Below are 11526 nucleotides of genomic sequence, written 5' to 3'. Positions count from 1 at the left end.
AAACCAACCCCATTTTTCATTTACATTTGCTAGACCATGGGCTCCCTGAAGGCAGGGATTGTGTCCCTAATGCCCAGTAAAGACTCAGGTACCTGGTACAGACAAAAGTGTTTCCATACCTATTATCTAATAGAATATTAATTTATTCATTGTTCCAAGTTTTTATTTAAATTCCAGTTCGCTGGGCAGCCCAGATGGCCCAGCGGTTTAGTGCCACCTGCGGCTCAGGGCGTGATCCTGGAGACCCAGGATCGGGTCCCATGTCGGGCTCCCTGCATGGAGCCTGCTTCTTCCTCTCCCTCTGCCTGTGTCTCTGCCTCTCTCTCTCTCTCTCTCTCTCATGAGTAAATAAATAAAATCTTAAAAATAAATAAATAAATAAATAAATAAATAAATAAATTCCAGTTTGCTAACATACAGTGTAATATTAGTTTCAAGAGTAGGATTTAGTGAACCATCGCTTACATAGCACCCGGTGCTCATCACTACAAGTGCCTCCTGAATATCTATCACCCATTTAACTCACCTGCCCCCACCTTCCCTCCAGGGACCCTCAGTGCATTCTCTATAGTTAAGAGTCTGTTTTGTGGTTTATCAGACAGATGAAACAAGAATCTCCTTCTTCCTAGGGGTACAGAGATGAGTATGATGAAGTTCCTGTTCACCCTGGCAAATAGCATTTGATTATCTCGTCAGATCTTTTTACTCACTGCCCTTTGTACATCTCAAATCCCAATGGACGGTTCTAGGTCAGTGGTTCTCAGGAAGGGAGATCTGCCCCCGAGACAGAGCTGCCACGTTCTGCAAGTAAAAATATAGGCTGACAATATCTGACATACACATCTAAACAATTATTTATTGTTTCTCTGATGTTGAAATTTAACGGGGCAGTCTATATTTTATCTGCCAGCCTTACATAAGAGGGCCATCTGGCCGTGTCTGAAGATACCACAGCTGCATGGTTGGTTCTACGGACATCCAGGGAGTAAAGGTGGAGAATGCTAGGAAACATCCCACAGCACGCAGGCCTGGGGATTGATCCCGCTCAGCGTCCATGGGGCTGAGGTGTTGAGGCCCCACTGCAGCCTGCAGTGCCTGATGGCAGGTCCAATGCATGAATGATGCATGCATGAGCAAATGAATGAAGAAAACAAGAAAGCTACCAAAGGACCTACTGTGGGACAAACACCCTGAATGTGCTGTCTCGGCCCCTGCCCAGCTGTGTGCTGTTACTTCCTTCGTCTAGCCTGAATTTCCCCATTCCTAAAATGAGGAAGTTGGAGTTAATTGGTGTTTCTATAACTTCCGCATGCATCCGAATCACCCAAAGGGCTTGTTAAAACAGATTGCTCCCCATCCCACCCAAGGTTCCTGATGGGAGTACACGCAGGAGGCCTGAGAATCTGCATTCCCAATAAGTTCCCGAAAGGATGTTGTTGGTCCTTGGACACACCTTGGGTAGTCTGGATGAGATGGGAGGTAAGGGCCCTTTTTGCCTGGTGGGTTCAGCCAGGACCTCCAAATTCCCTGGGTACCCTGGGCAGGGCTGATGGGACCCACACAGGAAATCTGTTTTCTTTCTCCCTAGAGAAGGCCAGGTGCATCTGCAGGGGGCCATGGGGGGCCCTGAGAACTGATTTTCTCCAGCTGTCACCTGGCCTGTGGACAGCCAGCCACACCAGCCCATGTTCTGTGAGACTCCGCCATCTACTGGATGCATCTATCCCATGCTGGAACTGGGGCGGTGCTATATTTAGGGCCTGATTGAAGGAGGAACTTTCAGAGGTGAAGTCCTTCCCATCACGCTGAGGGGGTGGGGGAGCAGCCTTTGTAACATCTGGGCCATCTGCCCCTTCAGATGACTCAGTTTCCAGTACAGATGTTGGTGCCTGAATTAACCTAGGAAAATGAAAACAACATGCACTTGCAAGCATGTGGAGTAAGTTTTCACCAAACTGCTACTCTTTTTAGCTTTTAAAAACTCAGTATCCAGTTATTTTAATGTACTAAATGCAAATGTTGGTGGTAACATTTAAATGGAAAATGATTGTGTATCTTTATGAAGTTTTCCTACAGGTACTCTATAGGTGGTTGCATAAAGCGTGTTTAAAATGTGATGATTCACTTATCAAACTAAGAAAAAAAAAAAAAAAACCAAACCAATAGCACTGTTGGCAAGCATGTGCTGACACAGATATGCTTGTACATTTAGTGGGAGTGTGACCCAAAAGTAAGTTGACACCAGTTTTTACACTGTGGGGTGGTGGTTCAAGTGCAGCCTCTGGAACTGGGCTAGACCTAGGTTTCACTTCTGGCCTGGGGAGAATCTGTGTTACGTTGATCAAGGCACTTTCTTTTTCTGGTACGAATTTCTTCAACCAGAAATGAGGAACTGGAAGATGGTCGATGTATCTCAAACTTTATTTTTTTAATTTAATTTTAATTTAAAAAAATAGATTTTTAGGGGATCCCTGGGTGGCTCAGAGGTTTGGCGCCTGCCTTTGGCCCAGGGCGTGATCCTGGGGTCCCGGGATCGAGTCCCATGTCGGGCTCCCAGGATGGAGCCTGCTTCTCTCTCTGCCTGTGTCTCTGCCTCTCTCTCTCTCTATGTCTATCATAAGTAAGTAAGTAAGTAAATAAATAAATAAATAAATCTTTTAAAAAAATAGATTTTTATTAGAGTGCCTGGGTGTCTCAGTCAATTAAGCATCTGCCTTCTGCTCAGGTCATGATCCAATGTCATGGGATTGAGCCCCATGTAGGGCTTCCTGCTCAGGGGGAGCCTGCTTCTCCCCCTCCCTCTGCTGTTCCCCCTGCTTTTTTTTTTTTTAAGATTTTATTTATTTATTCATGAGAGACACAGAGAGAGAGGCAGAGACATAGGCAGAGGGAGAAGCAGGCTCCCCACGGGGAGCCCGATGTGGGAATCGATCCCAGGACCTGATCATGACCTGAGCTGAAGGCAGACGCTCAACCACTGAGCCACCCAGGCGCCCCTCCCCCTGCTTTTTTTGAGAACACAAGTAGGAGCCCGAAGAAGCTAGATCCCAGGACCCTGAGATCATGACCTGAGCCCAGGTCAGACACAACCGACTGAGCCACCCAGGAGCCTGGGTGTTTCTCAAACTTTAACTTCATCAGATAATCACCAGGGAGGAGGGAAGAGCTCAAAATACAGAGATGCTGACTTGACAGGTCCAGGTGGGCCTGACAGTCCACATTTCTTAGCCAGCTCCCTTGTCACCTATGAGACACCTTGGTCACATGCCCCTCCAAGCCTTAGCTTCCTTACCTGGGAATCTTCAAAGGGTGATCGCAGGTATTATATGAGACGGTGCTATACAACGCTATTGTTGCTCTCATGAATCTTAAACATGCTCATAGCATTTGAAACAGTAATTAACTTGTAGAAATCTATTTTAAGAAATTCATCATAAGATCAAAGATGATCAGAGATGGTTACATTGGTATTATTTATGATAGTGAGAACCCAGAGGCACTCTAAACATCCAATAATAGAGGAATTATTTCATACATTATGATACGTCATGTGTTGAAATGCAGCTATTACAAGTTTTTATTTATTTATTTATTTATTTTATTATTACAAGTTTTAAAAAAAATCACAATGACTTTGGAAAATGCTCACAATATAATATTAAAAGAAAAGAGCAAAAGGCTTGGACATTGAGAGATGCCCTCCACATGTTAAATATATGAAGAGGTGCTCAACAAAGATGGGGGTGGGAGGTAGGGTTATTCTTAAGGTTTTCAGGGGTTAGGGCCCTCTTTAAGAATCTGATAGAATTTAAGGCAAGTATTGTAAATGCAACTTTGTGTAGGGGCAGGTAGAGAGTTGGTTTTGACCTCAGAGTGGAGGCTGGTGGCCGACTGGAGAGCCCTAGCCCGGTCTCCACTCTGCTGGTTGTCCCTTGTGGGAATGGCTCAAGTGGCCAAACTATCTGATTTTTCAAAAGGGATCCCTGGGTGGCGCAGCGGTTTGGCGCCTGCCTTTGGCCCAGGGCGCGATCCTGGAAACCTGGGATCGAATCCCACATCAGGCTCCTGGTGCATGGAGCCTGCTTCTCCCTCTGCCTGTGTCTCTGCCTCTCTCTCTCTCTCTCTGTGACTATCATAAATAAATTAAAAAAAAAAAAAAATTAAAAAAAAAAAAAAGAGGTAAAAAATTTGGATTTGCATGTGGAATTCCTTGATTTTTTAATGGAACACCACGATGAACAAACAACATACAACCATGGGCTGGATCTGTCCTGCCTACTTCTCACCTGCAACCTTCACAGGGCCCTGCCCACTCTGGCGTTGCCCTGTGGCCCATTTGCTCCGCCTCCTGCCCCTCCCAGTGAGGATAGCTGGAAACTCCTAGATGAATACATACACATCCCCTCCCCAGCCGTACCTCTTTTCCCAGGCATTGCTTTTGTATTTCAAAAGAAGGAACCATGTGACTTCACATCCATTCACAGCTACCCCTGAAATCCCTCCAACTCAACCTTTGTTTTTAGTTGTCAGGCCTTTTTTTCTAATTATGAAAGTAAACAGCAGACACAGATAATGTTCCCATAGGTGTCAGGTTAAAAAAGAGAAGAAACAGAATAAGACGGGTAGGACACTACTATTTTTGGATTAGAAAACACATACTGGTACAAAGCAGTGCAGCATATCTTTCACAAGGATACATTTAAAGGTAAGGAGACTTAGGGACCAGAGGGGTTACCTGTGGTGAGAGAGGAGAAAAGGAGAGAAAAGAAACTCAGTACATAGATAAATCAATGCAGGAGAGGGGCCTTGCCCAGAGTGCAGTGATGGTGAGCTACAGACCAAAAGGGGTCTGCTTAAGACAGGAAACTCCCCCAAGGGTCTCCCAGAACAAGTAATAATTTTCAAGGTAGATGCTTTTGAAATTTAGAAAAATATAAGGAAGGAGACAAAAATGCCCTCAGAGCCTGCCACAGGGAGGGAGGTGGCCATCGCTAACTTTTACCTATTTCTCTCTGAGCTGTCACACATCCAGGCCAGAGGTATTGAGAGACTCAGCGTGCCCATGCCTGCTTTCCTCTCCTCCATGGATATGCCCATGCCCTTTCCTCTCCTCCATGGATATGCCCATGCCCTTTCCTCTCCTCCATGGATAGAGGAGAGAGGGTGGTTGAAGTGTTGATCACGTCACAGGGGTGATCAACAAAACTGGACTTTGGAGCCAAACTTTGGGCTCGAGTGCCCAGCCTCTGCAGGGGGTGATTTCAGCCTGTTCTTTGTCCTTGTGGCCAGCCCAGCCCCAGCAGTAAACATGTTATAAATAACAGTGTGGGCAGGGGCCAGTGCAGACAAGACTGGAAGCATCCAGTAATAGCCTGGACTTTCATCATGGGGCTCAGACGGGGGTGTGAGCACAGTCCCAGTAACACCCTGGCTCTAAGAAGCTGGGCGGGGTATCCTCAGTAGCAGAAAGCTGGGTTTGGGTTTTTGAGAAGCAGGATTGCTCACTGGTTAAGCTTTGGGGCTCTAAACACAGATGGCCTCTATTCCTAGTCCTGCCAGCGAACCTTGGTCAAGTGACTTGATTTCCTTAGTTGTCAGCTCTCCCACCTAATAGTACCTAGCATTTAAGTGCAAAAATCGGGAAGCACCATATAAATACCAGGGACAAGTGGAAACACAAGATATATAAGAAAGACAAAGACTGACAAAGGCTCTGACCAAACTGTAGTTGGGCTCCTCAGAGGCCTTTTTCCAAGTCAGCCTTGACCTTGGGCCCTGGCCTGTTTTAGGTCTGTCTGCCCAGCCAGGTTTTAGCGAAGAATCCTGCTAAATCATCCCCCACTCCTGATACCTGATTAAGTTCCTTATTTCTCACCTTTGATATCCAAGTCCTTGGCCTTCAGCAAGAATCCTGTTAGGTGGGTTTAGAGTGTCCCTACTCTGGAGATCTCCTGGGAGTGACTTCCTGTCCACTGACCCCCCTTACCTTGCTTCTTGGCTGTAAATTCCCAGCTGTTTGTGCTGTGTTGGGGGTAGAGCCCCATCTCTCTCCCCTATTGCAGTATTCTTCAATAAAATCTTCCCTACTATTTATTTTTTATAAAACTTTTATTTGTTTGAGTGAGGGCATATGGGCAGGGTTGGGGACAGAGGGAGAGGGAGGAGCAGGCCCGCCACTGAGCAGGGAGCTCTTGGCATGGGTGGGGGAGAGCTCCATCCCAGGACCCTGGGATTATGATCTGAGTTGAAGGCAGACTCTTAACTGACTGAGTCACCCAGGCGCCCTTCCCTACTGTTTAAACAAGTGTTAGAATAGTTTTTAACATCCCCAATCTGAAACAAAAAAAAGTAAACATTAACCCAGAAGAAAACTAGTATCAGGCAGTAAATCCTACACTTGCATTGTAAACTCCTTACTATCCCAGTACCTGGGACAAAGCCCCAACCCAGGGTAGGGCCTCAGCAAGCATGCATCGAATGAATAAAAGTGGAGTGTCCTTCATGAAAAGATGCTCAATGTCACTCACACTCAGGGGCATGCAAATTAAAACTACAATGAGGTTTTACCTCCTGCCTTCAGAATAGCTAAACTCAACAACATAAGAAACAACAGGTGTTGGGAGGATGCAGAGAAAGGGGAACGCTTTTGTACTGTTGGTGGGAACGCAAGCTGGTGCAGCCACTCTGAAGAACAGTAGAGAGGTTCCTCAAAAAGTTAAAAGTAGAACTACCATGTGATCTAGCAACTGTGCTAGGAGATGTTTACCCAAAGAATACAAAAATACTAATTTAGAGTATTCAAATTCAAACCCTAATGTTCACAGCAGCATTATCTGCAATAGCCAGAGTATCAAGAGGGCAAATATCTGACTGATGAATGGATAAAGATCCATTCATCACAACACACACATATATATGTGTGTATATATACATATATATATGTATGCATATGTATTTTACTCAGCCATAAAAAAGAATGAAATCTTGCCATTTGCAATGATGTGGATGGAGTTAGAGTGATATGTTAAGGGAAATAAGCCAGTTAGAGAAAGACAAATGCCATATTTCACTCATATGTGGAACTTAAGAAACAAAACAAACAAGCAAAGATAAAAAAGAGAGAGAGAGAGAGAGAGGCACACCAAGAAACAGACTCTTGACTACAGAGAACAAACTGATGGACACCAGAGGGGAGGTGGGAGGGGAGATGGGTGAAACAGGTGATGGGAATTAATGAGTGCACTTGTGAAACTCAGGGTGATGTACGGAAGTGTGGACTGACTATATCGTACACTTGAAACTAATATTACACTGTATGGTAACTAATTGGAATTTCAATAAAAACGTAAAAAAAAAAAAAGTGGAGTGTCCTTGGGACAATAAAACTAATGGGAGCCAGAGTGTTGAAGAGCTGAGGTCCATCTGTTCCATCAGCCCAGGAAGGTGGGATAGTGTGAAGAGAAGGAGCCCCATGGGCAGGAGGTCTGTGTCCAAATCCCAGTCTTGCCCGAGCTGCCTCCCTGAGCCCCGTCTCCTCATCTGTAAAATGAACAGGGGTTGGTAAGAGGATTTTTTTTCTTTTAATAAAGATTTTGTTTATTTGTTTTTTTAAGATTTTATTTATTTATTCATGAGAGACACGGAGAGAGGCAGGCCCCATGCAGGAAGCCCGATGCGGGACTTGATCCTGGGACCCTGGGATCGTGCCCTGAGCCAAAGGCAGATGCTCAACCACTGAGCCACCAGGTGTCCCCTTTTAAAATTCCCTTTAAGTGTAATGCACGGCAAATTCACTTTACACCACGGACCAGTACACTCACATCACTTCCATACCGTAGCTAAGACTGCAAAGTCAGTTTCAGGAAATGGTGGTCATCCTTACTCGGTGGGATACCCTCTGGCATTGTCGTTTCCATCTTCTTCCCTTCTACTCTATTCTCTCGCATTTTTAAAAAACACGATATGCAGCCACAAAAATAATTTTGGTCACCCACCATCGGGTCTCAATCTGAAATTTGAAAAACTGCTGGTTAAGGGCCTCCTGCCTCCATCCGAATTTGAGTCAGCCCGCACAGTCCTGCATCTGGGTCCCACCTGTCTGCCAGCCTGCTGCCCCCCAACCCCTTACCTATTTGATCTTGACTCTACCAGGCCCAACCCAAGTCCTAGCTGCCGCAAGGAGTCCTCTCTGCCACAGCATCAGTCCCACTTCTCAATCTGGTTTGTTTCTCGGAAATGGTCCCATCTACCAGTTAGGGTCTACTGGTGAGCTCGGGGGTCTCCACCTGTGCTCGGCGGGTGGAAGAGTCAAAAAAAGGGCCAAAGACACATTTAGGATCCAGATGTTGAGTTGGAGTGAGCAAGAATCAGAGGATAGGGACGGTGGGAAGGCAGCCTGGGGGTGTGGGACAACCTCCTGGAGGAGGGGGGACTCTCTTTTCACTCCCCGGATGCACCCTGCCCCGAAGAATTCAGGAGAGTGGAAGGGGAGACGGAGGATTGGGGACAAAAGGAGCCGCTAGGCTGGGGGAGGGGCGGGAAGAATTGTGGCCTGAACCAAGAGGGGCCTGCATCCGAGCTCCCAGGGCAGGGGTCAAGGGAAGTGGGTCAGAGGGAGGTGCTTCCTGCCACCCGGCTGGCTGGGCCCCTGGTGATTCAGCAGCCCCCCCAGGTCAGCAGCTGCCGTTTCCACCCTGGGCAGAGGCCAGTTGGCTGGATCCTCCTGACCCACAGTTGGCCCGAGAAGGGTTTATCTTGAGCCTTCCAGGAAAACAAAGTTGTTTCACAGTGTTGCATCATCAGCCGAAGAGGAGGGACAAAGACTCTCCCCTTGACCAAACTCTATTCAAGCTTGGTCCCAGGCCCCAACTTCTGGATTTCTGTGCTCATTTCTGCACTGTCGGGTTCAGGGAAAATCCTGTTAGGTCAGAGTCCCTCCTTACTCCTGCTGTTTCTTCCCTGTCGTGTTTTTAATCCATGGACCGCCCCACCCCCACCACTGCCCCTTATCACCTTAAATAAATGCTATGAATAACCTTTAACAATAGCCTGCAAGACCCACGAGAGGACACAGGAAACAGTCAACAAGCGGGGTGTCTGTGTGTGTAGGGGGGTGTGGGGAATCTGTTCGATGAGGAAGCAACAGTGCGGGGACGAGGGACCAAGTTCGAGTTCTGACTTAGCCTCAGCATGGCCATGGGATCTTGAACAAGTCTAGGCCTTAGATCCCTCTTCTGTAAAATTAGAGAATGGGACAGACTATGAAGTTCTGACTTTCTGTTGGTACTTAAATGTGCGTTGAATGCATGAGAGGAAAATTCTAATAATCTCCACAGGGTGAGCTGTGTACCAGGCGCAGAGCTAGACTCGTCATGGATGTTTTCTCATTTAATCCTCACCACACTTAGCAGTAAATTTTTTTATCCATGCGATGTTATATATGGAAACATAGCGTAGTATTCCCCAGGAAGGAGGGAAGACGAGCTCCAGGTGCTTTGGGTAAGTCCTTTGTGCCCTGGACTCTTCCCTTCACGTGGCCCCATAGGCTCTTCCCACATCATCCCAGAATTCTCGGCCTCCCAGTTTTTCCAGGGTACTTATCATCTGAAACCCACTATATATTTCACATATTAGTACATTTGTCTGTTTCTCCTCCTTGAAATAGAAACTCCCTCAGAGCAGGGATCTGTGGCTTTTTTGGTCCCTTCTACATCCCCGGTGCCAGGGATGCCAAACAGTGTTTGGTACCATGGCCAGCACAGGACTGGGGGTTCCTTCCCACTGGCCCCAAAGAGTGTCTTCCTATTCCTTTCCCCAGAGACTGACCTGCCCTGGGGAGATGGAGGGCGAGGAGGTTTGCCAAGGTACAGATCGAAAGACCCTAGTGTTGACCAGATTGTGTGGAGGCTGGGAGTGTAGCCTGATGGAAAGAATGGACAAAGCCTCTAGAATGGGGCAGTTCTGGGTTCAAATCATGACTTCTCCATTTGTGTGACTTTGGGGCAGATCACTGTACCATTCTGAGCCTCAGTTTCCTCACCTGTTAAATGGGGATAATGCATTTACTTCAAAGGGTTGACATGAAGATTAAGTGAAATAATCTCTATCAAGGGCCTAGCTTAGTGATTGGCACATAGTAAGCACTCAGCAGGTGTTTGAGGAGTGAATAAATTAATACATGAGTGATTGAAAAAGTGTTCTAACAGGGAAGGCAGACAGTAAAACAAGTCTAGCAGATTGTCTTTTCTAAAGATGACCTCCCATCCATATAACTCGTCCCATGGAGAGGTGAGGTCTGTGTCCCCTCTCCTTGAAATGAGGAAGACTTTTGTGACAATTTCAACCAGAAGTGATGCTCAGAAGTGATGACTTTCAAGGCTGGAAATACTCTCAGAGCCTTTGGTTACCACGCAAGCAATCTGACTGCCCTGAGGTAGCCATGCTGTGAGGAAGCCCAAACCCTCCCACGTGGAGAGACCAGAGGGGGTGGCTCTGAGAGTTACACAAAGACACAGAGATGCCCAACCAGCTCCCAGCTGTTCCAGCTCCTTCTACCATCCACCAACAACAACCCCATGAGATTCAGATCACCCAGCCAATCTCTTCCTGAATTCCTGACCCTCAGAAACCTTGAGAGATAATAAAACCATTGCTCTAGGGTGATTTATTATGCAACAGCTGGAACTGGAATAGCAGGTAACCCACATACCCTACATGCACAGTGTGTTTGAGAACACAGGGGCGGGGTGGGGGAGCCATTAAAATGGTGGAATGTTCTCTGTGAAGAAAGACACTACACAAATATATTTAGGAAGATACACCATCAAATTGAATTGTTGGAAGTCATCTTTAGGTGAAGGCTTTCGGATTCTGGAGCTCAGGAAATGTCTGTATTTCATACTGTCTTAGGAAACCTTCCTAGGTTTCCATTCTCCACCCCCCCTCACCCCCCCGCCAACCTGCATCCCTTTCCCCAGCCCCAGTGTCAGATCCTAGATTCCCAGAGCTTTCAGGCTGCCACGCAACGGAAGGAGCACCAGACTTGGCTTTGGAAGTCCTGGGTTCGAGTCCTGCCCCACCACATACTAGCTGAATGATTCTGGGCAAGTCAGTTTAAAGTCCAGCCGCCTCGATTATAAAAGACAGACGCAAAAAAAAAAAAAAAAAAAAAAAAGACAGACGCCATAGCTGCTGACATTTATTGAATGTCCTGTACGTCCCACCATGGAGCCATTTAAATGGACCACTTCGAATATTCCTCAGCCATTAGAAATGACAAATACCCACCATTTGCTTTGATGTGGTTGGAACTGGAGGGTATTATGCTGAGTGAAATAAGTCAATCGGAGAAGGACAAACATTATATGGTTTCATTCATTTGGGGAATATAAAAATTAATGAAAGGGAATAAAGGGAAAAGAGAGAAAATGAGTGAAAATATCAGTGAGGGTGACAAAACATGAGAGACACCTAACTCTGGGAAACAAACACGGGGTAGTGGAAAAGGAGGTGGGAGGGGAGTTGGGG

The sequence above is a fragment of the Canis lupus genome, chromosome 5 (genome assembly GCF_048164855.1).
Source record: "Canis lupus baileyi chromosome 5, mCanLup2.hap1, whole genome shotgun sequence".
Lineage (NCBI taxonomy): Eukaryota > Metazoa > Chordata > Mammalia > Carnivora > Canidae > Canis > Canis lupus.
The sequence above is the reverse complement of the archived record's forward strand: the minus strand, read 5'-3'. Positions refer to the sequence as shown.